The sequence below is a fragment of the Cryptomeria japonica genome, chromosome 5, assembly GCF_030272615.1.
Source record: "Cryptomeria japonica chromosome 5, Sugi_1.0, whole genome shotgun sequence".
Classification (NCBI taxonomy): Eukaryota; Viridiplantae; Streptophyta; class Pinopsida; order Cupressales; family Cupressaceae; genus Cryptomeria; species Cryptomeria japonica.
The window spans coordinates 786,350,961-786,356,960 of NC_081409.1; positions in this window are offsets into that span (position 1 = coordinate 786,350,961).

Below are 6,000 nucleotides of genomic sequence, written 5' to 3' on the forward strand. Positions count from 1 at the left end.
AGACACACAATCGAAGACACGAGCATGGTATCGAAGATCTGGATTTCTGATCACCCTAAGAAGGATGAGAGCATACTCTCCTACTCCAATGTCATACTCAACAATCAAAGCACAAACACGTTCATTCCAACCTATTTAGAAATCACTAAGTGCCTAATTAAAAATCACAAATACAAAGTTTGGTTGTTTCTCCAAGGCAACCTGCAAAACCCGAGTTAGAAGTTTGATTTGTTGTCTTTGACTATCGATTCTGCATAAACATGTTAGTAATTTGATTTGTTGTCTTTTCCATGCATATGCCAAGATTCTGCACAGATAATTAGTACCAAAAACCAAAAAGCAGAAAAACAGAATGCAAAAACTAAACAAATTTCAAGTAAAACACTGCATTTTTACCTCTGTTCTGGACATTACACAGGCACAGAACTCAGGACACAGGAACACATTTTTTCAACATCAGGTACACATTCAAATTCCTTCCCCTTCTCTGCCTTTTATGTCTCAATTTCAATTCTGCAAGTTTCTTCAATTTTAGTTCATATATGTTTCATTGTTCATCTCCTAGTCTAGTTGATCAATCACACCCTATTTTCACATCTTCTCTTCATATACAACAAGAGGAATAGAAACCCTAAGAGATAATCCTTGGCTCTCTATTTTTCACAAGAAGTATCCAAAGTGAGATATCTCCCTAGGCTCTTTCGTATTCCCAATGTGTTGGCAAAAGTAGGGATTAGGTCCTAGTCACCCAATCTCGCTTTTCCCCCTCCACATTTTGGTGAACCCGGTGTTAATCCAATCTTCTTTAACTCTAATTTATGTTATCAGATATGAGTATTTTTTCTACTATTTCAAATTCAAATTTACATTCACAAGTTTCAATTTTTTGCAAATTTAAAAAATTTAGAGGTTAATTTTGGCTAAAACCCTAATTTTTTCAATTCAAAATTGAACATGTGGATAGATTAATTTGGATCATAAATTTCAGATCTGATTTAGGAACACATTTCACTCATAAATTTCATTTTTGAAATCAACATTTAGAGTGATTTCATTGGTTAAAATTGAACATTTCCTTCTATTTTTCATATGTTATCATTTGAAAGAGGAAAATTGTTGTCATGATGCATTCATTTCATAGATGTGATAATGGGTTAGCTTCCCTTGTTTCAATTTTTTCCTCTCTTAAATAACCTCCTCCTATCTATGACAACATTTTAGTGCCTAAAATATTTGTTACCAACCCATTCAAAACTCTCACATGCTCTAAGGATGAAGATTTGAATAGTGATCTTAACAATTCTCCTAAAATGTGCCCTTCCCATCTTGCTATCTTAGAAGAAGAGGATGATATCATAAACATTTTTCTTAGTGTTACCTTACCTTCTTTACATGATTCCTCTCTAAGTGAAAAGGTATTGATGGAATTTTACGTATCTTCTCCTAAATTTGGTCTTACCAATGGGGGCATGTTAGTGCAATAAGAGGTTATGAGCACTTCTTTCAAAGATCTCCTTCCTAAGCATGAATATTTGAATAAAGATGTTCATATCCCTCCTAAAGAATACTCCCCTCATGAGGATCATTTTGTGCAGATCGCATTGTCCCTACTTTTCCTAGTGATGGCATTTCCTCTTTTGACTTCAACAAAATTCCCACTAGAGATGATTCATTAATGATAAATGCTTCTCCTTTCCCCGAAGATTGTCTTACCTAGAAAGATGCCTTAGGAGGAGAAGATGAAATCATAATCAATTTCCTTAATTATCTTTCCCCTAAATATCCTATTGAACACATTTTGAGGAAAGAGGATGATTTAAATACATGTAGTGATGCTCTCCCTCCTAAGGATGAAGAATTAATGAACAATGTTATCCCTCCTCCCAAAATTGGCAATAACAATAAGGACATTTTTGTGCAAGATATTTTTAATAATTTTTCCAATGACCTCACTATTTGGGATGAACAATTAGAAGAAGGTGTTGATTATTCTCTATCCTATGAGAGAACTCTATCCAAAGAGGATGAAATCATGATTGATAACTCTCTTGATAGCATCTCACCTTACATGAATATCAATCATTTTTACTCTAAAGGTAAAGCATCTCGCTCTCCTCAAATAGGTTCTACTCATAAGGATACCTTAGATCAAGAAGAGATTGTTAACATCTCTTTCAAAGGTCTCCCTCTCAAAGGTGAAACTTTAGAGATTAATGTTGATCCTTCTCCTAGAGAGTCTATTCCCCATCTAGATCCTTTTATGATAGAGGATGATATGACCCTTCCTATTAATACTCTTCCTTCTAAAACATCAATTCCTACTCCTAGTCTACCTCCTAAAATTGATCTTATCCATGATAACATTGTAGTGCAAGAAGAGACTATCAATAATTCTTCCAATAATCTTGTCCATTCTTCTTCTAAAATTCATAAGGACACCTTTGATATTCCTGGACCATCTTCAATCAATTTGATACATGTGAATGAAACACCTAATAAACCCCTCTTCACAATTTAAGGTGCTTGTCCTTCTCAAAGTTCTCAATGTAAGCCTATCTTAGTGGTTCAAGGTGGTTATGCTAATGATTCTTTTTGCACTCCTAAGAAACCTATTATTACTATGCAAGGAGGATATCCTACTAAGAGCCCTTATGAGTATGCTAAGAAAATCACTAAAGAGAGTCATCATGAGGTTTCTCATACTTGCAGCACAAGAAACAATAGGCAACCTAATCCTCTTCTAGTTATCCAACTTCACTTACTCCTTCTCAACCTACTCTTCCACAAGCACCTCTTATATCAAAAACTCTTAGTGGGGAGTATGATCTCATTGAACAACTCAAAGCTACTCTTGCCTAGATTTCTATTTGGGATTTGGTTCAAACTTCACCTACTTATCATGGGAAGTTACAAGATTCTTTGAAAACTTAGATGTCCCACCTGCAGTGACACCTAATAACATGGCTTCTTTGATTGATCCTACAAACAAACCTAAAGCTCAAATTGAATTCACACAAGATGAGTTACCTTCTCATGAAATCCAACATCAATATGATCCTCTTATGATTGTGGTTATGATCAACAATAGTGCTATAAGACGAACCCATGTGGACAATGGATTTGGCCTTAATATTTGCAATGTGGACTTATTGGATAGATTAATGTGGATCATTCTCTCATCGAACCTACTTCTCTTTCTATTTAAGGCTTTGATAATGTTGCTAAACAATCTTTAGGTATCATAACCTTTCCTATTAAGGTAGGTCCTATTACTTTATCTACACCTATTGGTGCAAGAGCACCTAGGACTTAGGCTTATAGTCTTTTCTCAATTTTGGCTTCTATTGACCTTAGCCAAGTCAGGTTCTTAATAAGGACTCTAGGAGGGTCCAAAGAGTGAGTGTGATGTTTTTTTTTAGTAAAGTGTAAGCCTAGTTGAGTTGATTTTCTTCCTAGGTTTCCATTTTCTGCATAGGTAGTAGTTTGAGTAGGAAATTGACCTTATAGCAACCCATATAGGGTAACTTGGTTGAACAAAGAACAACATGTCCTAGTCAATGAGAAAGAATGGGTGGATTTTACCATTGGGAGGTATAAGGACAAAGTGTTATGTGATGTCCTACCCATGGAAGCATGCCATTTTCTATTGGGAAGACCATGGCAATTTGATAGACAAGCTATTCATGATGGAGCCAAGAATGCATACTCATTAAAGAAAGATGGAGTCCCATTAAAGATTAAGTCTCTCCTTGAGGAAGGTGAAAATAGGGTAGTAGGTCCTAATGTTCTTTTGGTGAGTGAAAAATAGTTCTTGACAACACTTGAGGAAGGTGAAGGTATAGGGTTTGCATTAGTAATGAAGCCTAAAGAGGAAGACAAGAAAGAGTAGCCAGATTTGCCAATAGAGGTGCAAGACCTATTGAATAAGTTCAAAAGCATAGTGAGTGATGGACAACCAGCTACCTTACCTCCTAAGAGAACCATAAGCCATCAAATAGACTTTATTCTTGGAGCATCCTTACCTAACAAGGCACCTTACAAAATTACTCCCCAACAAAATGTTGAGATTGCCAAGCAAATCCAAGAGCTTTAAGACCAAGGCCTAATTAGGAAAAGCATTAGCCCTTGTGTTGTACCTACCATTTTAGCCCCAAAGAAAGATGGTACTTGGAGATTGTGTACTGATTCTAGAGCTATAGATAGGATCACCATCAAATGTAGGTTTCCAATTCCTAGAATAGAAAACCTAATGGATTGTTTAGGGGAAGTCAAATACTTTACCAAGATTGACCTTAAAAGTGGATACCACCAAATTAGGATTGAGGGTGAAGAATGGAAAATTACATTCAAGACAATAGATGGTCTTTATGAATGCCTTGTAATGCCATTTGGCTTATCCAATGCTCCAAGAACCTTCATGAGACTCATGAATGAGGTGATGAAGGAATTCATAGGTAAATTAGTGGTGGTATACCTAGATGATATTCTCATTTTTAGTAAGGATAGGGCAAATCATATTAATCATTTGCAAAATGTGTTACAAAGATTGTGTGATGAAAAGCTAACCATGAACTTGGACAAGTGTGAATTTGTTAAGCAGGAGCTGGTTTACCTTGGGTTTGTGTTGTGTCAAGGAAACCTCAAGATGGATACTAGCAAGGTTAAAGCCATAGTAAATTGGCCTACTCCTAAGTCAGCAATAGAGGTGAGAAGCTTCCATGGACTAGCTCAGTACTACAGGAAGCTCATTAGGCAATTCAGTGCTATATGTGCACCAATGTTAGACAAATCTAGAGGTGGAATGAAGGAAAAGTTTCAGTGGAATGAACAAGCAAATAGAGGTTTTGAAACCTTGAAGGAGAAGATAGCTACTCAACCGGTGTTGGTATTGCCTAGTTTTGAGAAACTCTTCATAGTGGAATGTGTTGCAAGCAATGTTGCAGTAGGTGTTGTCCTCGGCCAAGAAGAAAGACTAGTATCTTTCCATAGTGAGAAGATAAGTGATGAAAAGAGGAAATACTCCTCTTATGACTTGGAATTATATGCTTTAGTGTAGGCTTTGAGGAAGTGGAGAGACTATCTCCTTCCTAAGGAATTTGTAGTCTATACGGACAATCAAGCTCTAAGATTTCATAACTCACAAGACAAACTCTGTCATAAACACATGAAATGGGTGGATTATATGAAAGCCTACACATTCACAATCATGCACAAAAAAGGATAGTTAAACCGGGTTGCTAATGCATTGAGCAGAAGACTCTTGACAATCCAAGAAATTCAGTTTAGGATTATAGGTGTTGACAGTTTTAGATACCAATACCCGAATGATGAAGACATCTCAAATGCCTACAAGGTGTGTAAAGAGTACCAAAATCATTTCCATAGTGAGTGTTCAGATTTTACTTTGGAAGATGGACTATTGTTTAGAGGTGGACAACTTTGTGTGCCTAGAGGGTCAATGACAGAAAATCTCATACAAGAGAAGCATAATGACAGCCTTAGTGGTCATTTTGGAGTCAATAAGACTCAAGAGTTGGTTCAGAGGTATTATTATTGGCCTAGGATGAATCAATATGTGAAAAAGTATGTGGAGACTTGTATAGTTTGCTAAAAGGCCAAGGGTACTTCTTCAAATGCCAATTTATACCAACCTCTTCCCATACCAAATAGACCTTGGGAGTGCATTAGTATGGACTTTGTAGTAGGTTTACTAAGGACAGAGTAGGGATTTGATGGTATTTATGTCATTGTGGAAAGATTTAGTAAGATGGCCCACTTTGTACCTTGCAAGACCACTCATGATGCATGCAAAATATCTCATTCGTTCTTCAAAGAAGTAACAAGGATACATGGTTTACCCATGAGCATTGTTTCAGATAGGGACTCAAAGTTCATGAGTCATTTTTGGAAGACACTTTGGAAAAATCTTGGCACCAACCTATCTTTTGGATTAGCCTACCATCCACAAATAGATGGGTAGACTGAAGTGGTTAATAAGAT